The 25,874-nt window shown below is 42.5% G+C and overlaps 1 long non-coding RNA gene across 2 annotated transcripts in view; it reads right to left on the reverse strand.

Annotated features, from left to right (window-relative positions):
• The window catches only part of LOC120398829, a 76,442-nt gene extending 50,837 nt beyond the window's left edge, over window positions 1-25,605 (reverse strand). For both annotated transcript variants that reach the window (XR_005594731.1, XR_005594730.1), the window contains exon 1: window positions 25,142-25,605. This is a non-coding gene — a long non-coding RNA (uncharacterized LOC120398829). The remainder of the gene's footprint in view (window positions 1-25,141) is intronic.
• Between the last annotated feature and the right edge of the window lie 269 nt (window positions 25,606-25,874).

Raw genomic sequence — 25,874 nt, forward strand, 5'->3', positions numbered from 1 at the left:
TCTGTGGATCAGCCACAGAGAAGACGATCACAAACACAAAAAGCAGAGCTATGTCGGTGTGCACACACTTGCACAGATCTATTTAAGGAAAGTTGCAGATATGGTTCAATCAATATCAGTCACAGAAGTGTTAATTCAGTTAGTCTTGGTTCTTTTTCAGAATGGGCTGCATGCTAGCAGGTTTCTGGTACCTTTGGAAAAATCTCTGGAAAATTTCCTTACATGTACATTTCCCTTATTACCAGCCCACCCAAACCCTTAAACTTACTAAAAGAAACACATTTATTTCACCTGATGTTGACAGTAAAGGCAATTCTAAATGGTTTATGAACTACTCATTGTTTTTAGCCTTTACCCATAATTTGTGTTTTTCCCAGATTGAAGAAAACCCTGTTTTTTTGCATATCTCAAAGATAACCAAATGTTTTTAGAGATGATCAGACATCCACTGGTTAGATCCTAATGTAGATACATTAAAAATGGTATTTTTTTGCCATGACATTCATTATGTACAGTGTTAGTATTAGTAGGACACATGAACAAAGGAACAAAGCATGACCAAAATTTGAACTCACATCCCTTGTTAAGTTTATTTTTCAGCCATTGTAAAGGTTTCTCTTGTATTTACATAAAGGAGAGAGCCATTCTTATCTTCAAATGTAAATTTCTCAACTCTCCATATGCTTTGTTAAAAAAAATTGCTGTAAATCTAAATAAAAGGTCTTTGCTGGTTGCCCTGATAGTTTAACGAAACTTATGCTACTATTCTAATGAGAATAGAAGAAGTAATTGCTTGCATTTACCTTACCTGGTTTTGCAATGTACTGCTGATATCTCCTGTAATCCCAGGATTACTGGGACTCTTCTTACATCTACACAAGAAACCCAAATGGATTTTCTTCCCTCAGTCTTTTCTAGACTATGATGTCTTAATCAGTGGTGTTTCTAGTTAGGGCTTGGATTGATTTGTTCTGCTTTCACTGTAGAGATGAAAGACCTTCTTTGTATATAGTGCATTTAAAACCAACAACACAGCAGCTTATTAAAATGCCCACGTCTCATAACTGTTGCTAGATTGCAACATTAAAGTTGTCATCTGTTTTTTTGGTAAACTTGACAAGAAGCTCACATCTCTTGTATGAACAGATTCTTTCCATATAACAAATAATACTGCATGTTAGACCCAATATAAACACGCATTACTTACGCTGCCCAGATTGACTGTCACCTGCATGCCACTAGGTTGCAAATTGTTTGCAATTAGAACATCTATTAATAAACATAGGAGAACTCTGTTCAGGTGGAGCTGGTGAGTAAATTGAGGGTGAAATTAAATTACAGAGAACAGATTTTGATTACAGGTTAACCTGTTTTTTTATGAGACAAGTGCAATATAACACATAATAATCATATTTTTTGATAATATCAAAGCAGTTATCTAAGCAACTGCTACCGGATTTTCCTGGAAAGTAAAGACAGTTCCCATCTCCCCCACTATCATATTGAAAATGAATGCTGTTTAAATATAGCAGATAAAATTAAATCAAGGCATTGGGATGCTAAGTTAAAAAATAAAAGCATATGGAGTTAAAATCATATTGACAGCAGCGTGTCAAAGTTATAAGTTAATATTAATAGGTACTGAAGTCAACGCAATTCTATCAACTAAGAGCAAAATTTGTCCAATCAAATCTAAATGGGAATGTGAAAGATATGTAATTACATGAAAAATTACAATACATTTTTTATAGGTTTGAAATTTAATGCAAATCTCACATTCTCACTTTAGCAGCCAACTAAGTATTTTTGACCTTGTAAATTTTATGTTCTGATTAGAATAGGGTGAATGTGGCAAACCTTTTTTTTTTCTACAAATATACATTCAGATGTTTGACTGCACGATATGATTATTCCAGCGAAACAGAGTTTTATTAACCATACAGTAACTCCTCACTTAAAGTTGTCCCGGTTAATGTTGTTTCATTGCTGATCAATTAAGGAACATGCTTGTTTAAAGTTGTGCAATGCTCCCTTATAATATTGTTTGGCAGCCGCCTGCTTTGTCCACTGCTTGCAGAAAGAGCAGCCTGTTGGAGCTTTTTGGTGGGGGCTTGGAACCAGGGTGGACCAGAAGCCCCCCATTAGCTTCCCCCTCCCTTAAGTTCCCTGTGCAGCAGCACCCAGGAGGCTATCAATTGCTGGGCAGTTCAGCTGTCCCTCCCCAAACTGCCCCATGCGGCTCCTGTCCTCTGCCTTGGAGCTGCTCCTGGGAGCCTCTTGCTTTTCGTGCAAGGGGTGGGGGGAAGAGGGTGCTAGTGTCAGGGTGTCCCTCCCCCCTGCTCCTGCCCAACGCTTACCCCGTCTCCATAGAGCGGGTGGGGGAGACACGACAGGGCTCAGGACGGAGGGAGTTTGCTGGCAGTAGCTGCTGTCTCAACTTGCTGATCTACTTAAAAAGACAATGTATTTAGAGTGGGGTCTGTGTACTTAAAGGGACAATGTGCATCTCTCTCACACACACAGAGTGTGTGTCTCTGTCTCTGTCTGCCATGCTGTCTCCCCTCCTTCCATTTGTGCTGCCTTGTGAGGCTACATTAACAATGTGTTAACCCTTGAGGGCTCAGCTGTTCTAGTTCCTCATTTAGCAGCAAGGCATTCCCTGGGATATATCCCACCCTCTTCCACCCTCAGACTTCACCACCTCAACCAAGCTTCACAATCATCATTGCTGTGTACAGTATTAAATTGTTTTAAACAAACTTATACTGTGTATGTTTGTATATATACCAGTCTTTTGTCTGATGACAAAAATTTCCCTGGAACCTAACCCCCCCCCTATTTACATTAATTCTTATGGGGAAATAGGTTTCACTTAACATCGTTTCACTTAAAGTCACATTTTCCAAGAGCACAACTACAACATTAAGCGAGGAGTTACTGTACTAGTGCTAATTCTCCTCACACACCAGAATAAACCAGTAGTAGCAATGTTAAAGTCAATGGAGGTACACCTGTGTAAAAAAGCAGTGTAAAGTCAGAGAAGAAACAGGCTCACTGAGAAGCTAGTGTCACATCCTGTTTATCTCCAAGCAATACCCAAGAATAAGACATGAATTTCTGAGCCTCTAGTCTCACACCAGTCTTTGACCCTCCTAAAACTTGACCCTATTTCTCCAATTCCAATAACAACACAGTAATTTTGCTTTATATCTCCTCATACTATAACTCACATCAGGCCTGACACAGTCATTGCCTAACATACTGTTGTCATAATATATATCTCACAGGTGTCATGTAAAGTGTCATAAAGTATCACATGTAAACCCACAATTACCACGTTCTTACCAACAGTCATAAGAAAAAAGAATCATCCGACTTGGATACCCCACAGAGACTGAAAGCACACTGTTGATCATTATATTGATTGCTTTAGGGAAAAAATGGACAGTGAAATCCTTAACAAATATCACATCCACCACAACCTCTCCACCACCAAGAGGACAGCTATATAGTCCCTGAAATCCAACCACCAAATAGGGATCAAACCAGCAGGCAAAGGGGGTGCCATCATAGTCCTCAACCATGATAACTATGTTAACGAGGCCAATCGAAAACTCTGACACCTCCTACCATAAAGAACTCAAGATCATAGAACCATAGAAGACTAGGTTTGGAAGAGACCACAGGAGATCATCTAGTCCAATCCCTTGCTCAAAGCAGAACCAACCCCTACTAAATCATCCCAACCAGGGCTTTGTTAAGCCGGGCCTTAAAAACCTCTATGGATGGAGATTCCACCACATCCATAGGTAACCCATTCCAGTGCTTCACCACCCTCCTAGAGAAAGTTTTTTTCCTAATATCCAACCTAGACCTCCCCCACTGCAACTTGAGACCATTGCTCCTTGTTGTGTCATCTGCCACCACTGAGAACAGCCTGACTCCATCCTCTTTGGAACCCCCTCTTCAGGTAGTTGAAGGCTGCTATCAAATACCCCCCTCACTCTTCTCTTCTGCAGACTAAATAAGCCCAGTTCCTTCAGCATCTCCTCATAAGTCATGTGCTCCTGCCCCCTAATCATTTTCGCTGCCCTCCACTGGACTCGCTCCAATTTGTCCACATCCTTTCTGTAGTGGGAGGCCCAAAACTAAACACAATACTCCAGATGTGGCCTCACCAGTGCTAAATACAGGGGAGTAATCACTTCCCTAGATCTGCTGGCAATGCTCCTACTAATCCAGCCCAATACGCCATTAGCCACTGTTAATTCATATCCAGCTTCTCATCCACTGTAATCCCCAGGTCCTCTTCTGAAGAACTGCCGCTTAGCAAGCTGGTCCCCAGCCTGAAGCAGTGCATGGGATTCTTCTGTCCTAAGTGCAGAACTCTGCACTTGTCCTTGCTGAACCTCATCAGATTTCTTTTGGACCAATCCTCCAATTTGTCTAGGTCACTCTGGACCCTATCCCTACCCTCCAGTTTATCTACCTCTCCCCCCAGCTTAGTGTCATCCACGAACTTGCTAAGGGTGCAATCCATCCCTTCATCCAGATCATTAATGAAGATGTTGAACAAAACTGGCCCGAGGACTGACCCTTGGGGCACTCAGCTTGATACTGTCTGCCAACTAGACATCAAGCCATTGATCACTACCCATTGAGCCCAATGATCTAGCCAGCTTTCTATCCACTTTATAGTCCATTAATCCAATCCATACTTCTTTAACTTGCTGGCAAGAATAATGTGGGAGATAGTATAAAAAGCTTTGCTAAAGTTAAGGTATATCTCATCCACCACTTTCCCCATATCCACAGAGGCAGTTATCTCATCATAGAAGGCAATCAAGTTGGTCAGGCATGATTTGCCCTTGGTGAATCCATGTTGACTGTTCCTGATCACCTTCCTCTCCTCCAAGTGCTTCAAAAGATTTCCCCTTACACATCACCATTTACCAGTAATTTAAGGTTATCATCAAATCCTTCCCCATACAACTCCAAGAGAAATTCTACAACCTAATTGCCCCCAAACCTGGACCTTCTACATGCTTCCCAAGATACACAAAAAAGAGAACCCAGGCAGATCCATCATATATGGCTACAGCACTCTTACTGAAGGAAACCATCCTCAAACCACTCACCATACAAAGGGCCAGCTCTCTGGGGACACAACTGACTTTCTCCACAAGCTATACAAAACTATCAACCTCCCTCATATTACCCTCCTTGCCACCAAGGACGTCACCTCCCTTTACACCAACATCCCCCACAACAACGGTATCACTGCCTGCCTCAAATATTTACAAGACAATGGACAAATTCAGATATCTACCGCAATACAACCTCAAACCGATCCATTTCATCCTCACCCATAACAATTTTATATTCAACAACAAACACTTTGTCAAACCATGGGAAATGTCCTGGGTTTTAGGATGGCTATCCAATATGCCAACCTCTTAATGAGCCACCTTAAAGAAGAATTTCTGGACAAATGTACCATGAAACCAATTATATATCTGCGATACACTGATGATATTTTCATCCTCTGGGCAGACAAACTTAACTCCCATATAAATTTCCACCACAATTTCAACAACCACAACCATTACATTCTCTCTTGTACACTCCCACACTAGTATCCACTTACTGGACATCACAATCAGCTTAAGCAATGGAACCCTAGACAACTATATCCAAAAAAACCACGGATCACCACACCTATCTTCACATATGCAGTAACCATCCAAAACACACCAACAAATCTGTTATTTACAGCCAGGCATTCAGCTACCATAGAATATAGTCTGAAGAGAAAGTCCGGGATATGTACCTTAAAACAGCCTTCACCAAATAAGGACACTCCACCAGAGAAGTAGATCTTGTCATGGACTGGGCCATCCAAATAGCCCAAAGGAACCTTCTTTAATACAGAAATAAAATCCCCTCCGACTTCACAGAAAGAGCTGTCATCTACCATCCCACACTGGAATCCATATGAGGTATAATCAAACAACTACAACCTGTACTCTATGGGGACCACATCCTGAAAGAAATCTTTCCTGAACTCCCACTTCTGGCCTTCAAATAACCCCCCCAACCTCACCAAGCTGATCATCAGAAGCAAGCTCTGCACAGACTAGGACACACCAACTCAAAGTGGCACCAGACCCTGCCGGAACAACAGATGCAAACCTGCAGACATATCTCCACTGATACAAAGATCAACATCCCCCAGAACACATCTTTCAACATCTATGGGTTCTTCACATGCCTGTCAATCACAACATGCCGCATAACAACTATGTGGGTGAAACCAGACAATCACCATGATCGCAAATGAACTCACAGAGCAAAACGATAAAAGACAAAAACACCCTGTCACTTATGGGTGAAGATTTTTTAGAAAGTGATCACTCTATCTGACCTCTCAGTCTTCATCCTCAAAGGAAACCTGCACAACACTGATGATCCTGGAAGCTTCAAATCATAACTTTGCTAAACACTAAAAATCACTGACTGAATAGAGACACTGGATTTATGGCTTCTTACATCATTCCATGACACAACTAACCAGCTTTTTTCCTTTCCCCCTATGACTGGAGAGATGTTATTGGGCGACTGCATCTTGTACGATCCCTTGAAATATGTATTTAGTACTTATGCTAAACAATCTGTTCCACCTTGTATTTAGTTGTGACACTCTTAAGTACCTTTCTGAGACCTGAAGAAAAGTTCTGTGTAAGCGCAAAAGCTTGTCTCTCTCACCAAACAGAAAAAGGCCCAATAAAAGATATTATCTTGCCCAAGTTGTCTGTGTAAACTGGTGACCTGCTGAACCCCGCCCCCCCCCCCCAAAATCACTACATGAGGTATGTATAGATTGCATACAAAGAGTTAAAGGAATATGCTGGAAATATGTTTTTAAGCTATGTTTGGGAAGCAGCACATAATCCTCTGCCTGCTCTAGAAAAAGGAATGTCTGACTCTTGTTCACTGGCCAAGACCAGTGGAAGTACATTTACATATAGTGTGATGAGGTGTACCAGAGCCCCTGCTGAAAGCTGCAGGGTCCCAAAACACCCTTCCCCAGAAAGGAGCAGTATAAATGTCCTCCAGAATGCCTACAGTAGCTGCGGGGGGAAGCAGCTGATCACAGAGGTTGCAGGGAGCAGCCAATCAGATAGGATACAGGGTCATATAAAAGGAGCTGTAGAGCTAGAGACAGTCAGTTGCTGCCTAAGGCCAGAGGAGCAAGAGTGGTGTTCCTGGCTGGCTGAAAGAGCAGCAGAACTGCTCTGTCCGAGAAAAGACAGTGACTAGGGGAGCAAGAAGGAGCACTTGACTGGGACTGAGTACAAGACTTCTGCTCTACTGTAAGGGTGAAGCATTTGAGGATGTGCTGGGGCCCAAGGAACAGAAATGCAGTTTTGTTAAAGGGACGCAGTGAGTGGTTGCTATTTGTAGGGTTTCTTGGCTGAGATCTGGAGTACGGGGCAGGTCCAGGTCCCCCGCATTAGTCACCAGGGAAGTGGCCTAAATATTAAACTGTGATACACCCCTGGAAGGAGAACTGAACTGTTACTGGCCCAGCTGGAGAGCTGGGGCCAGAAAGAGCGAAGAATCTCCAGGGAGGAAGTCATGGGGACAGGGCCCCACACCAGGGTCTAGGGACTATTTGAAGCCTAGCCCAGAAGGGGCTGTGGAACTGAATAAGGACTGAGTACAGGGAGGGCTTTGGGAAGACAGACTAATGGAGGGGTACTGGAATAGGTCCCTGTTGGATTGTTTACCCCAGAAGGGGTTTGTTTGTGTTTCACATACTGATTGTGTGGGACATAGCTGAAGGGCTGCTTCACGGAAGACCTACCACAATTAGAGAGAGTGCAAACACACAGTTGACCAGGGGGTGCTTGCGACAGGTGAGTGCCACTCTGTTACAATAAGTTAAACAAAGCTAACAAGTGGGAGAGAAAACTGCTTAATGATCACACCAGAAGACAGAATCTGTACCCCAGGAAACCTTCCTGGTTCTTGAAACAGAGGCAAGAGACTTTGGGTCATATGGGTGGGAGAAGAGACATCTGAGTTATCCTTTTCTTCATGGATGATAGAGTACAACACTCACTGAACTTATGAAAGCTGGATCCTTTTGGCCTGGAAGACAAGAATTGCTGGAGACTTAATGTAAGTGAGAAACCTGCTTAGACACAGGTTTTAATTAAGTTTTAGTCACTAGACAATGTGTTTTGTTTTGTTTGTAACCATACCTGTCTCTTTTATTCTTGCTTACTATTACTTCAATTTCTGTTATTTGTTAATGAACTTATTCTTGTTTTATTACAAAACCATCTCAGTGCTGTGTATTAAATTGAGGGATAAGTCCTCAGCTAGCCAAACAGATTGGTATGCATTCTGTCTCTTTGGAGGCAGCGAATTTAGCAACATCTGTGAGTGTCCACGAGAGGGATTGGACCCTACAGAGAGACATCTCTGGAGCTAATTGGGCTCACTGATTGTTACCTGCAATGCAAGATTTGGACTGACATTCCTGAAGAGTTTGCTGGCAAGGCAGACAATCTGGTATGTCAGGGAGCTGCCACACAGCTTAGCAGCAGCAACGTTCTCACTTGCTGAGGCTGAGAGGGGTAAAACGGGGACTATCCGAGTAAGATGTCACAATATCTAAGGTTTGCTTGAGGGTTCATCACTATAGTATCTAAGTACTGAATAAGTAAATTAGATCTGCCTGTTGATTGGAAGACTCTGCTCTACACTCCTCTCAGATGCTAGGAAGATCTGCTTTGACTTTTGTTTTTTAATTTCCTCCTCCCGCTTGGCTTTAGTTCACAAACATGGGGGTGCCCTTAATGCAGTCAGATTTTGGATTAGTCTAACTGTGAACATTTTGGACTAGAAACTTGACTAAAGCACCCATTCAGAAAATTGCTTAAGCATGTACATACCTTTAAGGATGTAAGTAGTTGCCTGAAAGTCAAAGCCTCTGAGGCCCACTTATCCAGTCCGAGAATGGAGACCTGTCTTTTAACCAATGTATCCCATGAAAACAGCTTGAATTTCAAAGACTCACAATGAACTCCTCTAACGCAAGCTACCAAAAATTATTTGCAGAAATTGTTCATTGAATAATTTCGAACCTTTGCGATTAGTTCAATGAAAAGCTCAGTCTGCTCATGGGGAATTCGTGAAAAGAAAGTAAAGTGCATTTCACTGAAATGGTTATTCATTATTAGCTTAGCTTTTTTTGTTCTGTGGTCAGTCCAAGATGATAGATGTGTGGGACTTCACTGTTAGTGTAAGTTAGGATTCTACCCTTCTTATTCATGTTGAGTAGCATCTTAATCTGCAATAGTTCCACTGCCTAAGGTGCTAGTCAGCTTGAATGAGTATGGCAGAATCTGGCCCTAGTTCTTGGCACCAACTTGCTTGTTCCTTTTACTCTTGGAATAGCTTTGCCCCTATGGGGAGCATTAAGGCAGGATTCATGGACCCACAATGTGTGGCTATATTGGAATAGTGAGGAATGCAACACCAGAAAGTGTTGGGATTTGACATTGGGAGTGAAAGGAGCCAGGAGCACGGGAGCACTTTACTTGTTCCTGGGATTTAGTTGGGTTGGATCTGAGTCCCACTTAGGCTTACAATACTACTGGACATTTCACTTAAAGAGAGGTATTTTTCAAAGGTCTTTATTTTGTTCATTGATTACATTCATCCTGCCCCAAAACGAAGGTGTTTGTGTTTTTACCCAAATTTTTAATCACTTTCCCCCACTTTTAATCTTAATGCCCAGGGAGAAAAAACATAAAAAAATATATTTTTTGCCTCTAATAGATTTTATGTTCATCCAGCACCACTCCAATGTTCTAACTTTTCTGTATTTTAGATGTATTGGGGTTTGCTGCTTAGCCAGTGGGGGTGTCTCACAAAGAGTGGTCTGCCTGGTACTACAGCACACAGATGCTACCGATGCTTTCCAAAGCCTCCATAAACTTTAGATAACAAGTGTTTTTCTGCCATACTGGGTGATAGGGGCAGGGGCTAGAGATTTGCACAGGATCAAATGCCATCATTTTCACAACAGTAAATTTCACTGGTTCCAAGCTTGCTGCAGTTTCCTTTTTATTGCAAATACATCAAATTGTCTCTGATATATCTAGCATGTCAAGGCTGAAGAAGGTTCACACATCAGATGCTGACTTTCAGGGGGTGTTTTGAGAAGAGGGGGGAAGTTGACATAAGGTGCAAACAGTCATTCAGAAGCACTTAACCTCTACCATTTTTATGAGACTACTTTTTTTTAAACAGGCAATGGGGGAATAGCATAGTGGCATCAAAAGATGTGGCAGTATGCTCCTCTAACTTAGTTCACTTGCTTTTAGTGGACCTGCAGCTTGATTGCTCTGTAGATGTCCTTCTACTACCCTTCTAACAACCAACCTGTTTATCCTGCAGCTGCATGTTCTCTTGTCCCAGAGATCCACTGGCAATTACTGGTTTATTTTATGTTCTCATTAAAACCAAATTTTACTGAAACTTGGAATTTGATTTTTTTTGGTCCTAATAACTTTTGTGTTCTTGTACCTAAATCAAATTCCATGACTCACACAAAAGATGAAAAACTTTTCAATATTTTTGTGAAAAAGTGTAATTGTCAATTCCACCAGATTCACAGCATGTGGAACAATTTTTGTTTTGTAAAGCTGGATTTAAAATTGGCATTTTCTGACTTTTAATGTCCGATATCTTTTCCCCGTCTTTCTCAGTCTACCTTTCAGCCGCCCATATGAGTGCAGGTTTGGCTCTGACAACCACATATAAGAAAAAAATTACTTTTTATATGACTTAGTTAACAGAGAGGAAGAGATCAGTGTCACTATCTATTTCAACCACTTCTTTGGTTACTGAGATGGTAGAATATGAGATTTCCATTGATTTGATAGTATGAATTTTACGCTAAAAATTAAATTTAGGCTCTTTCTTTGTAACAACTAATATATTCAGGCAGCCAATGAAGAGCAAACTGTAAGTGTGATGTATACAAAGTCAGAGAAAGGGTGTTGATGAAAATTTCAGTAAAGCATAGGAGATTCTTCTGTTTTACTGTAATTCTTTTTTTTTGCCAACTTCCTATATAATCCGATTTACATCTGTCAAAGTATATTGAAAAGGAAAGCCTACAAATAGCAATAAAAAGGCAAAACCCTAAAGCAGATTTGACAAAGCTAGGGTGGTCATTTGCAGCTATATTTTCTATATACAGCTGGCTAGGGAGGGCATATCTGGAGTTCAGGGCTTCAAGGAAAAATATGATTGTTTTTCCGCTGTCTGATATGAATCCATCTTTCCCTCCCACCGCCTCCTTTCCCTGTTGAGAATAGGAAGCTATATCCTTGAAATTAAGATATATATCTCATGATAGGTGCAAAAGGAAAAGGCAACTAACAGTTTAAAGACTGTTTCCTGGAAAAACTGTTTTACTAAACATACATGACATGACCAAAATTACTTTCCCCCTCTCTCTTTATTAATCTGTTAATTACCTAAAGTCTTTGTATAGGGTAGTGTCCCAAAGAGGAAATATTTATGAGGAATCTAGTTGACAGCATCAATAGGAGAATCCATTCATCATACATTCTGGGCTAAACAATATTAGTGTAACATGGTATCACATTGATGCTAGCTCTCTGTCCTAGGCTCCTTCATACACTCAAAAAAAGGAGAAAGACAACACCACAGAGAAGAAAGAAAGGTATCATTATTAAACTTGAATGAGAGCGGAAGCTTGTTGGTTATTCTCAGCGTCCTATTTCACTCCTTGTTTTCATTTCATTTAATAAAAATGCCGGCTAATGGCTGCTCCCAAGATTAAGAAACAAAAACAGCGTAACACTTAATTACTCCTAATTTCTTCTTTTCTGTAAATCTGAGGCTGATAGGGTCAAATTTATTAGCATCTATTCTCTCTCTTCTGTGCCCCCCCCCCGCACTTTACCGCTAAGACGTCTGAAGCTCAGAAACTCACATTTCTTAACTTCTTCTGCCCTTCCCCTTTGACAAAAGTAATCCTGTTACCACAAAAGTAAAATCTGAAATGAATAAGGCAGACAAGGAGTTTCCTAGCAGAACCAGGGACAAAGTGAATATATAATACATTCTTGATATGATCATAGAGCTCAAGGCCTATTAGATCATCTAGTCTGACCTCCTGTATGGCACAAGCCATTAAATGTCACCATTACCCCCCAGTATTGAGACCAATAACTCGTGTCTGACTAAAGCATAACTCGTGTTTCAACTAAAGCATATCTTCCAAAAAGCCATCCAATCTTATTTGAAGACCATCAAGAGTTGGAAAATCATCACTTCCCTTGATAATTTGTTACAATGGTGAATCACCTACACTGTTAGAAATAAACACCTATTGCTAATTTGAATTTGTCTGGCTTCAGCTTCTAGTTATTGTTCTTGATATGTCTTTCTTTGCTCAGTTAAAGAGCCCTTTAGCACACAGTTTTAAAATATATTAACACATAAAATAGATTAAGGGTATAAATATAGGCAATGAGGAACAAAGTCTAAGCAGCTAATCAATTCAATGAACACTCCCTCATTGCAGGGATTTTACCATGCCAAGATCATCCTTGTGTGGAAGCTAGAGCTCTGCAAAATGTTTGCAATAAAATCTGAAAACATGCTGTAAGCAAGCGTGGCCATCCCTCCTGGTCTATCTGTAAGGGAGGCCATAGTCCTTGCAATCATGCCCTTAGCACTGCAAACAATTGGGGGAGGAGGGGAATTAGCAGTCTATAAAGCTCAGGCCACTTGACCCAGGTGGAGCACCCACAGTCAGGGCTCTGGCTTACAGTCGGGGCAGAGCAACAGTGTCTATGAGCCCCAGCGCTCAGTAAGGGTGAGGCAGCAAAGTGTTAGGGGCTCTGGCCTATGGTCAGGGCAGAACTACAAGATCTATAAGCCTGGACCCTACATCAGGGCAGGGCAGCAAATAGATAGGGGGCTCTGGACTGCAGTCAGGGCAGAGCGGTAAGGCAGTTTAGGGGCTCAGGCAGGGGTGAGCACCAAACAGTCTAGCCTCCTAGCTCAGCAGACAGTGGACCACCACAGGCCTCCTGGCCTAAGGTGGGGAGGCTGCCACACCAGGGGTGGGATGGTATGGGGTAGTGAAATCTGTGCCCACCTGACTCCACCGGTCCCAGCCCAGGGCTCTAACAGTGGTAAAGTAGTCTGCCACTGGGTCAGTGGGGATCCCTCCACCACACATAGACCTAGTCTTAGGCCAACACTCAACCAGATGGTAGTCTAGTTTCCTTGCATGCTGTGGATATCTTCCATCTCCCGGGGTCAGTGGTCAGTAACAGCTCCAACAGTTCGTCTGCATCTTGGTCAGGTGGCAGCCCCGGAAGCTCTGGCCAGTCCCCATGGCAGCAGTGGTCCTCCTCCATGTCCGGCTCCAGCAGAGGGGGGAGAGGTGTCTGTCTCCCTTGCCCAAATGAGCTGCAGGGCCTGTCTTTTATACTTCCACTTCCTGTTCCACCCCTCAGCTTCTGGAGGGGCGGGTGGGCCTGGCTTTCCTGGCTTTGCAGCCCAAGAGGCAGGTTGTGATCCCTCCTGGTCTATTTCTGAGGGAGGCTACACCTCCTCACTACACATTCCCAAATTGCCTGGTTTCAGGCTACACTGAAATCTCATCTCTCAGGCCAGATAACCAATCCCTCAAGTGAACCTGAGTCCAACCTGATGTCAAGTGAAAAAAAGGTCAAATTTATAGTTTCATGTTAAAAAAAAGGCATGCAAACCAGTGGTTTCACATGATATTATTATTATTTAATTTTCAGTAGTGTCCTTGGCCGTCCCCATGGATTAAGCCTTGATGTGGCAGGAAGGCTTGTGGGACCATAACTTCTAGTAGGGTCACCTATGCCAGACAAGTTGAAGGGTAGGTTCCATACTAGAGGCAGTCCACCTTGGTAGTGGGTAGGGATGGGGGCTAAGAAGCTGCTCCTGTAAATAACAAAGTTGTTACACAAACCTGCAATACTGCTCTATTCAAAACACTCAATCCAACTCAAATCTATTCAAATAGACCTAGATGAGCGATGATGATGAAAAGTGACCAAACCTGCAAGGAAGTTACTCTGCTGATGAATTGGCTCTTTCCTAAATCCATTACCAAAATTGGTACATGGAGTGTGCAGAAATTACGTAAGCCTGGTAAAACTGTCCAAGTAATAACAGAAATAAGGATGTTATAACCTATTATGACCTATGGTAGATCTAGCATAATATCCCATCTTGTGCCAAGAGCTGGTGCCAGATTCTTCAAAGGGAATGAACAGAACAGGGCAATGTATTGAGTGATCCATCCTCTGTTGTCCAGTCCCAGCTTCTGGCAGTCAGATGCTTAGGGTCACCCAAAGCATAGGATTGCATCCGTGACCATCTTGGCTAATAGCCATTGATGGAGCTATCCTCCATTAACTTATCTAATTCTTTTTTGAATCCCGGTTGACTGTGCATTGTGTGAAGAAGTACTCCTTTATGTTTATTTTAAACTTGCTATCTATAAATTTCATTGTGTGACCCCTGGTTCCTGTGTTATGTGATAGGGTAAATAATAATTTTTTCTCCACACCACTCATGATTTTAGAGACATCTATCATATCCCCTTTAGTCATCTCTTTTCTGAGCTGAACAGTCCCAGTCTTTTTAGTCTCTTCTCAAATGGAAGCCTTTCCACACCACTAATCATTTTCTTGCCCTTCTCTGTCTTTTTTCCAATTCTAATATATCTCTTTTGAGATGGGTCAACCAGAACTGCACGCAGTATTCAAGATGTAGCTGTAGCATGGATTTATATAGTGGCATTATGATATTTTGTCTGTTATCTATCCCTTTCCTAATGGTTCCTAACACTGTTAGTATTTTTTTTGCTGCTGCTGCACATTGAGGGGATGTTGCAAAGAACTATCCAGGATGTCTCCAGAATCTCTTTCTTGAGTGGTAACAGCTAATTTAGAACCCATAATTTTATATGTATAGTTGGGATTATGTTTTCCAATGTGCATTACTTTTCATATATCAACACTGAATGTCATATGCCATTTTGTTGCCCAGTCACCCAGTTTTGGAAGATCCCTTTGCAGTTTGCTTTGAACTTAAGTAATTAATCTTGAGTAATTTTGAATCATCTGCAAACTTTGCCACCTCACTGTTTACCCCTTTTCCAGATCATTTATGAATATACTGAACTACACTGGTCCCAGTACAGATCCTTAGGGAACCCCACTATTTACCTCTCTCCACCATGAAAACTGACCATTTATTTCTACCCTTTGTTTCCTATCTTTTAACCAGTTACTGATCCATGAGAGGACCTTCCCTCTTTTATATCATGTCTGCTTACTTTGCTGAAGAGCCTTTCATGAGTGATCTTGTCAAAAGCTTTCTGAAAGTCCACTATATCTACTGGATTATCTGTTACCACATGTTTATTGACCCCCTCAAAGAATTCTAATACATCGATGAGGCATGCTTTCCCTTTACAAAAGCTGTGTTGAGTCTTCCCCAACATATCATATTTATCTATGTGTCTGGTAATTCTGTTGTTTACTATAGTTTAAACCAATTGCTCTGGTACTGATGTTAGGCTTACTGGCTTCTAATTTCCAGGATCATCTCTGGAGCTTTTTAAAAAATGATGCTACATTAGCTATCTGCTAGCCTTCTGGTACAGAGACTGATTTAAGCTTGAGGTTAGATACCATTAGTAGTTCTGCAATTTAATATCTGAGTTGCTTCAGAACATTCAGGTGAATATCATGTGGTCTTGATGACTCCTATTTAATTTACCAATTTGTTCCAAACCATCCTCTATTGACACTTCAATTTAGGACAGAGCCTCTGATTTGTTACCTAAAAAGAATGACTCAGGTGTGGGAATCTCCCTCACATCCTCCGCAGTGAAGACTGATGCAAAGACTTCATTTAACTTTTCTGCAATGGCCTTGTCTTCTTTGGATGTTCCATCCAGTAGCCCCACTGATTTTTTGGCAGGCTTCCTCTTTCTGATATAAAATAGACAGATATAAACTAGATATACTAGGTGTAAGTGAGATTGGTAACATCAGGACAAATAACGTTGTCAACTGAATATATCCTTCAATATTCTGGGCTATCAAATGCCTAGGATACACAGGCATGGCATGTGTCTGATACTACCAAAAAGGGCAACCAAAAGCCCGATAGAATGGACACTAGTTTCATAAAGGACTCTAACAGTACAATTTACACCCAAGTTCTAGAAAGTGTCCATTATTCAATGCAATGCTACAACAAATCAAGCTAGCCAAGAGGAAAAAGAAAACATTTACATGCAGTTAGAGAACATAATAGACAAGATACCAAAATGTCCTACTAGTAATTGGGGATATGAATGCTAAAGTAGGGAGCAACAATGCTGGCAGGAAAATAATAACGGGGAAACAAAGATTCAGTGAAATGAACAAAAAATGTGAAATGTTTGTTGATTTTTGTGGCATATATGCCCTGGTCATTGGAGGAACTAACTTCCCTCACTGTACTATTCATAGGATAACTTGAAGGTCACCAGATCACAAAACAGGGAACCAAACTGACCATCTAACAATTGGGCACAAATGGAGAAGAAGTTTAGCAGAGATGTATAGCAGGAACAGGGCAGAAGTGAGAACTGATCACACACTAGTAATAGCTAAAATGAAAATAAAAATAAGAACAAAGAATAAATCTGAATAACAGAGATGCCCATGTTATAACATCATCATACTAAAACAGATGAAAACACAACAGGAGTTTTAGAATTGTGCTAGCAAATAGATACCAGGTGCTTGAAGATGAAGATAATAGACCAGCAGAAGTCAAATGGGAATGGGTAAAGGAGAACGTTAATAAATTGTATAGTCAATTGCTTGACCACACTTTGGTTCATTATGGAATATACTCATGAGACCAAATAATCAATGTCAGCCATGTTTATTGCTATGAGCCAATAATCATATAGCCCAGGAAAAATGTTCTATACAATACCAGTCTCTGCGAAGCCATCTCCTGCCATGTTATTACATTCTCCTTATGTAAAAGGTGTGCTCTCAGAGTTATGCTCCTAAAGCCATCTTTTTATACCCAACTTGTTTACAAGTACAAGGCAGTGTATATGTCATCTGAACTACATTTAACCAATCAGCTTTCTACCTTGTTTTTCTGGTATCTTGGTGTACCCCTTATCTCTTTGTTCTAAACAAATGCATTCCAAATACCCAGGGTCATGAAGGCACCTCCTAGGTTTATACTAGGGTAGATATCAGATGTCTTGTCCTCTTCCTTGGTGCATTCCAATACTGGGCTGTGAGAATAACACCCTACATGTTGCTATGGTAAAATAACCATATGTCCTGATCCTGACAACTTTCCTCTATTGGTCAATAAGACTTACACTAAAACTTGAGAAAAGATGCTGAGATTCAGGAAGAAACATCACAACAAATATTTATCTGAGAATACCCAGCAGAAAATAGAAGAAAGACAAAATTAAACAGAGTAAATCAAGTAAGAAAAAGAACACAGATACAATGACTCCAGGAGAAATATGCTGTAAAGAACAACGAGGTCAAAAAGAGGCTAGGAAAGACAAATTAGACATTATAGACAAAATTGCAAGAGATGCACAGACCACTGCAGTACAAAATGGCATCAAGACACTATACAACATCATTAAACGGTTGTCAGGAAGAAAAACAAAACAGTGCAAGACAACAATGGACAACTTAACAATGAAGATATCAGAACAATTACATTTATGGACTGTGTGACTAATACACTTGAGTTAATTACTGAATGGTGAGCCAATGTCCAATTTCCTAGATATAGCGGAAACGGAAGATCTGGACCTCGAGCTAACACCTATCCCCAGAGTAGAAGTAGAGATGGCAGTCAATCAGTTAAAAAGTCAAAAGGCACCAAATCCAGATAACATTCCAACTGAGGGCCTTAAGATAGACTTGAAGAATGAAGTAGACATTTTGATAGGTCCCTTACTAAAGATATGGAAGAAGAAGAAAAAGTATCAAATGAGTGGAAAGACTGTCATAGAGTGAAGCTGTCAAACAAAGGAGATTTCATTGTAAAAATTGTTTATCCATGTAAGGTTTTATTATAGACAGAATAAAGAAAGCAATAGATTCAAGGTTACAACAAAAGCTAGCAGGGTTCAAGCAGGAGAAATCACATGTAGATCAAATAGTAACCCTATGTATCATCATACAACTGTTGATCAAATGGCAGTCAGTGGTATATATGATTTTATAGATTTCCAAAAAGCCTTTGAGGTGGTGGATAGAATCATTTTACTACACTATTATGGACTCACTCCAAAATTTGTGAACATCATTCAGAGTTGCTACGAAAATATGACATGTCAAGTAATACATAACAGTGATCTGACTAAGCCATTTGAGGTTACTATGGGCATCAGACAGGGATGTATTATGTCACTCATGATCTTTTTACTGGTAGTGAATTGAACGAAGTGAGAGACCACAGAACAACCAGGGAGCATAAACAGGGTTTTAACAGAGCAATTAGAGGACCCTCACTTTGTTGATGAAATCAGCTTGCTATCTCATAGCCATAGAGATATGCAAGCCAAAACCAATGATCTCCAGATCTATGCACAATTAATAGGGTTGAAAATCATAGAATCATAGAATCATAGAATCTCAGGGTTGGAAGGGACCTCAGGAGGTCATCTAGTCCAACCCCCTGCTCAAAGCAGGACCAAACCCAACTAAATCATCCCAGCCAGGGCTTTGTCAAGCCTGACCTTAAAAACCTCTAAGGAAGGAGATTCCACCACCTCCCTAGGTAACCCATTCCAGTTCTTCACCACCCTACTAGTGAAAAAGTTTTTCCTAATATCCAACCTAAACCTCCCCGTCTGCAACTTGAGACCATTACTCCTTGTTCTGTCATCTTCTACCACTGAGAACAGTCTAGATCCATCCTCTTTGGAACCCCCTTTCAGGTAGTTGAAAGCAGCTATCAAATACCCCCTCATTCTTCTCTTCTGCAGGCTAAACAATCCCAGTTCCCTCAGCCTCTCCTCATAAGTCATGTGTTCCAGCCCCCTAATCATTTTTGTTGCCCTCCGCTGGACTCTCTCCAATTTATCCACATCCTTCTTGTAGTGTGGGGCCCAAAACTGGACACAGTACTCCAGATGAGGCCTCACCAGTGCTGAATAGAGGGGAATGATCACTTCCCTCAATCTGCTGGAAATGCCCCTACTTATACAACCCAAAATGCCATTAGCCTTCTTGGCAACAAGGGCACACTGTTGACTCATATTCAGCTTTTCGTCCACCATAACCCCTAGGTCCTTTTCTGCAGAACTGCTGCCCAGCCATTCGGTCCCTAGTCTGTAGCAGTGCATGGGATTCTTCCGTCCTAAGTGCAGGACTCTGCACTTGTCCTTGTTGAACCTCATCATATTTCTTTTGGCCCAATCCTCTAATTTGTCTAGGTCCCTCTGTATCCTATCCCTACCCTCCAGCGTATCAACCACTCCTCCCAGTTTAGTGTCATCTGCAAACTTGCTAAGGGTGCAGTCCACACCATCCTCCAGATCGTTAATGAAGATATTGAATAAAACCGGCCCCAGCACCGACCCTTGGGGCACCCCACTTGATACCGGCTGCCAACTAGACATGGAGAAAACTAAAACTATGAGAATCAATACAAAACAAGAAATACCAATATCACTTTCTGGGACTGACCTAGTAGAGGTCTGATATTTCATACAGTTTAACAGCATTGTAAAGCATAAGAGATGGAACAGACAAAAACATTAAAGCCAGCATAGCAAAAGCCAGACCTGCCTTTGTAACTCTAAAGCCAATCTGGAGAAACCGAAATCCAAACTAAACTTCAAATATTTAACACCATTGTAAAGTCAGTTTTACTATATGGCACTGACCTTAATATCTAAGCTCCATATTTTCATAAATAGTCACTGTAAATAAATCCTCAATATCAGATAGCCAGGAAAAAAAACACAAAATAATAATCTGGAGAAGGATGAAACAGAAACTGATAGGACAGGTAATTAAGGAACAAAATGGAAATGGCTAGGACATACATGGAGGCAAGACCCAAACAACACAATAAGACAGGTGTTGGACTGGACTCTGCAGGCAAGAGGCGATGAGGTAGATCAAGGATAACATAGAAATGCACAATAGAAGCAGAACTGAAAGCCATCAAAATGACATGGGAAGAAACAGCATGCAGCAGAAGTCCAGTAAAGATGGAAGGCAGTGGTTAAGACCCTGTGTTCCTCATGGAACAGAGAGGCATAAGAGAAAGATGGAGTATTCTTGGAGTCCCAGCCGAAATTGGGACCTCTTACTAGTTGCCGCACATATAATAAGATATAGTTCCACCCAGAAGAGTTCACAATTTAAATAGATAAGTAAGATAAAAGGAAAGATAAAGAAAGTTATTATCATCACTCTCATTTACAATCTCATGAACCCCTGTCCAATGCCTTAACTACAGAAAGAACCTTCTAATTTGAGGGGAAATGGATTAGGTTGGTGTTAGTTTTTTATGGGTTTTGTTAGCACCTGAAACTCAAAGTGAAACCCATGAGAATAAAAAATGAAGCAGAGATTAGTCTCCAATATTTGTACAACTTCACTGCTTCCTTTTTTTCCTTGCTGTACACCCTTACACAGGATATGAAGTTAGGAAACTCACCCATTTTAAATTAATGTCCCAGATAATGATTTAGGGCTGTCTCCTCCTCCCATTGAAGCCAGTCAAAGTTTTGCCATTAACTTCCATGGGAACAGGATTAAGGTTGTAAAATATACTTCTGCACCAGGAGAACCAGCATAGCATGGTGGGATCACATTGTCTTGGGAATATGGGAGACAACCAAAGTCTGAAGATCTTCAGATTGAAGGCTAGTTTACACTAGAAGTGCTATATCGGCGCAGTGGCACCAATGCCACTGAGCCACTCTAGCGTATCTGATGAAGATGCTCTATGCTGATGGGAGAGCTCTGTCCCATCATCATAATTACTCCACTTCCACAAGAGACGGAAGCTATGTCAGCAGGAGTGCATCTTTCACTGACATAGCGCTGGTGTAGAGAGTGCTTAGGTCGCTGTAACTTGCATTGCTTAGGGGATAGCTTTTTCCCATCCCCGAGCAACGTAAGTTAGTGGTAGTGTGGACCTGCCCTGAGGAAACAGACATTCATGGAGCTCTGTGTGGAGTGGCTCCAACTCTACAGCAGCAGAACACTCAGTTCCAGAGACCCATATTGGTGCAGAAGCGGGTGGCTATCACCCTCTGGAAGTTGGCAATGCTGGACAGCATCTGATCAGTCACAAACCACTTCAGGGCTAGGAAGTCCACTGGTGGGGTTGTGGTGATGCAGGTTTGCAAAGCTCTATCTATGGGAGGGTGTCAGCACCAAAGTTTCAGAAACTATAGCTGTGTTCCAGGCAATGAGGTGTCCAAAACGGGTGGGGAGCATTGATGGCATCCACATCCCCATACTTTGCCCACCAAAAGGCACAAGGGAATATGTCATTAGAAAAGGTTACTACTCCCTTGTTCTTCAAGGCGTAGTGGACCACAAAGGCAGGTTTATGAACACTAACGTTGGACACATATGAAAGATTCATAATGTCAGGGTGCTGAGGAGAATCAAGACTGTACTTGAAGTGGGAGGAAGGGACTTTACATGGTTCTGTACAGCATCTCCATGCCAAACATTATTCGGTGGATCGTGCATACCTGTTCCTACCCTGGCTAATGAAACTCAATCTCAAAATCAACAACCTGGCAAAATGGGAATTCAGCTTCAAAGTAAGCAGCTGCAGGATGGTAATGGAGTGCACCTTTGGTCAGCTGAAGGATTATTGGCAATTTCTACACAGTCAGTTGGACGCTAATACTGTTCACATTATTGTGGCATGCTGTACCTTTCATAACATTTGTGAGACTAAAGAAGAGTACTTTAAAATAGAGTGGGCACAAGACAAGACTGGCTTGCAAAGCCTTTACAGATAGCCTGATCCAGCAAATGTTCATACTGGTGCTGGATCACAGTAGGTCAGGGAAATCCAGAATGCAATTTGTTCCTATATCTTGAAACAGCGGGTTTACAGGGGATAACCTTAGCCTGGTCCCAAACAAAGCACCACACCTGCAGCTGCTGTAAAAACTTCAGGGAACATTCCCACTCATTTGTGTTTCAACACGCAGTGTAGTTTCCCTACCACTGACTGTCACTAGCTAGTCACTGAGGTAATGACTCGTTATGGGTAATTGGGGCAGGGTGCTTCCACATGTATAACACCTTCTAGTTTGTGATTGTTCTGCAGAGGGTGTCTTCCCAGTTAAATTTCACTTTCATTTTGGGTTAATGTCCACAACTGTTAGCCAGACTGCAGTTTGGGGAGATTATTCAGTGTCTGAAGGACCTTGAGAACAGTTGATAGAAGGGTTTGGAGGGAATTTTACAAATGGTTTCTGGCCACTGCGATTGTGTGCTGGGATAAGGACGCTTACCAGCTCTTAATTGTGAATTCTCCCATGGTTCAAAGCAGTCATGGTTTTGGGGTGGTAGGGGTGGGGGTCCAGAAGTGGCCATGTTAGAGCTGTTCAGTGTATGATGGAACAGTTCACTTTGTTTTTCCTGTTCTCTGTGTTGTCAAACCCATAAGGAAGTTGGTCCACCTTTTCCATTTCCCCCCCAAGTTAATAAAGTTATCTGTTATTTTTGTGCACACTGCACTTTCCACATGTCTCTGGCTTACTTTCATTCACAGATACCTGGATGGGGGGAGGTGAAGGAGATGGGTTCTGGAAGAGACAGAAAGGACCTTGCAGTTCTCTGCCCCTGGAGTTACATGACTGAAGGCATCAATTGGTGGGGCCCAAATTGAGGGGAGGAAATGTATCCTTTCCCCACAGTCCAAATGAATGGTCCACTCATAAGTAAAGGAAATTAACATTGACTGAAACTAGTACATGCAGTATAATGCTGAACATTTTAAAAAAAGGAACTGTGAATGAAAACAAAATGGACCACACTCCCCAAAGAATGTTAAAACTTCATTGCCTATGAGCCAGTCTTCTGGGCATTGTTTTAAGGGTTATCAATTTCTTCTTTTAAAGCTGGGCATCAGTTGGAGGACATAGCAGTTTTGGAAATATCAGACTGGAAAAGGGAGGTGGCTTTCCAGTCCTTTGATGGAGATCCAGAAATCTGTCCCAGAGAGATATTTGTGCTACTTGTTACAGTGCTACATATCACTGAATGGAGGGGTTTTCTGAATTATGTGTTTAAGCACATTTGCACTTCTGTTGAACTTTACAAACCAACTGGAGTTTCTGCTGGTCTAGCAATTTGCTGACATGCTTATGTGACTAGGAGGCAATCTGAATGGAGAGGCTACATTTTAAGCTTTCAGATGGAGCGTGCATGGAGAAGTGAACCACTACAAATGCCCACCCCTCCCCAAACCAGCCCCTGTAGCATCAGAAATCCAACCCCTTCTTCAAGCCAAGAGTGGAGCAAAAAACAGGGAAAGAAAGAATGACATTGCAACCGTACTGTGTTCCATGAATTTTCTGATCAAGACCACTAACCACTCACCTCTTCACTGCAAAGGGACACGACATTGTGTTTGTGCAATGGCCAGAGCAGCTCTCTCACCTGCTACCTTGCTCGAGACTTGTGCAGGATGGCTCCAAGTAGGAAAGGGCCTGGGAATGCTTGAAAACATTTGCATTGTGACAGAGGACCACTGTTTCATTCCTAAGAGAAGCAAAGGTTCCCCTGCTCCTTTTTGCCTTGATACTAAACCAAGCCCCCTTTCGGTATGGCTCCCATTCGTAATGGGGGTGGGGGGGAGAGTTAATTAAGTGAAAGTTTGTGATCTTGAAAGGAGTAAAAAACAGCAGTAACTTTGGAGAACCATTAATCTTGTACCAATGTCCTGTCCCCAAAATGGACCTTTCCACCCCCTCCCTCACTGTCAAACTGTTGGCTGACAAACTCACAGACCATAGGGGAATATAGCTGTTCATTGATACTCTGCTCTATAGCTTCTGCCAAAAGCTTTATAGTAGTTCATGGTAATGCAATAAAATGCTGAAGTGACAGTTAGGGTGGCGACTTTCTAATGTCTGAAAACTGGACCACCCCTGTCCCACTTCTTCCCCGAGGCCCCATCCCTGCTCCTCTTATTCCCCTCCCCCGCCCCGAGGCCTTGCCTCCTGCTCTGCTTCTTTCCCCCAGGCCCCGCCCCTATTCCGACTCTTCCCTTGAGGCTCCACCCCCTGCTCGCTTCTCTCCTCCCGTCCCCCCTTCACTCACTGCTCTACCCCTCAACTACAGCATGAGCAGCTCCAAGACACTTGCAAACTCCAGCTCCAGCAGGCCGCCTGGAAGTGCAGGTCAGAAGAGCGGTGCGATCAACTGGGAGCTGCCAGGCAGCCCCACTGGCAAGCTTGGATGAGCCTTCCTGCATGGCAGCTCCCTGCCTCTCTGTGTGCTGCCTGCCCAGCAGCCATCTTCCCCACCCGCTCGAGCCCTCCCTATTCTGGACCTGCCTGAGAACATGGCTGATGAAGCACCATCTGGCAGAGCAGCTTGCATTCCTTCCCTCCCAGGGAATGTTTCATACCCACTGGGAGCCCCTTATCCTGCTTGCCATGGCCCCCACACTCTATCCTCTGCTGCAGCCCTGCAAACCATGCTTCTCAAAGGGGCCGAGGAGGTACATGCGTGCTGCTGTAGGAGCTGCCACTTTAGCACCGGGCAACAGAATGCCACTTCTCCTCCCTCCCACCCTCACGGTGACTGGACTTTTAGTGTCCAGTCGGTACATCTGACCAGACACTGCCAGGAATCTATTTACAATTGAGTCTTGGTCAGGGACTATTGGTGGTGGGGGAAGGGAGGATGGAGGGAGGAAAGGCGTCCTGCATGCAGCCCTGGAGAAGGAGGGAAGGGATATTGGTAGGGATGTGGGGGTTTTAACTCACCAGCCTCAGGTTGCTATTCCTGTTGAGTCTTGGGGTCCACATCTGGCTCCTTAGGAGGGGCTTGATGAACTAGCTTCTCAGGTAGTGGTGCAGGATAACATGCTCCTCATCCTCTGGAGCCCCCTCCTTCAGGTCTTCTGGGTCTGCTCCTCCCTGATCCAGCCTGTTGCACGCCCTGGCTTTCATCAGCACCCCATCAGACAATGAGGCTGGCAGGGTTGATGAGGTGTTCATGTGTGACCTCAGGCTCAGTACTGGGAGCCCTGGAGAGTACCTGGTCCATTTCCTTGAAGAATGGATATGTTGCAGGACCACTCCCAGAGTGACTTCTGGCATTTTTTGCCCTCTGGTACCAGATCCTCAAGTACTTTATCTGTTCCCGGCAGTGGGCCAGAATACCATGAATGCCCACTTGTGCCAGCCTCCCCAAAACTTCCTGGTACAAGTTCCTGGTGCTGTGGGAGAAGTCATGGAGGATAGTACACTACAGCCACCCATTTATCAAAACTCAGATGACCAGTTTTCATGGAGCACGTTCCATGTTCACGTGTACTGTTGAGAAGAACAAAATGGAAAACTGTTGTGAAGGTGAGAACAGGGGGACAGGGATCATTATAGATTTGGGCCAGAGTCAGAGTTCAGAGCATTGTGAGAACGGAACTAGAGGACTATTGAACTCAGAACAAAGAACATGTCCTTTATCTCTGTCCACACTCCAAACTGCATGGGAACA

Source organism: Mauremys reevesii, linkage group 2 (assembly GCF_016161935.1).
Source record: "Mauremys reevesii isolate NIE-2019 linkage group 2, ASM1616193v1, whole genome shotgun sequence".
Taxonomy (NCBI): Eukaryota; Metazoa; Chordata; order Testudines; family Geoemydidae; genus Mauremys; species Mauremys reevesii.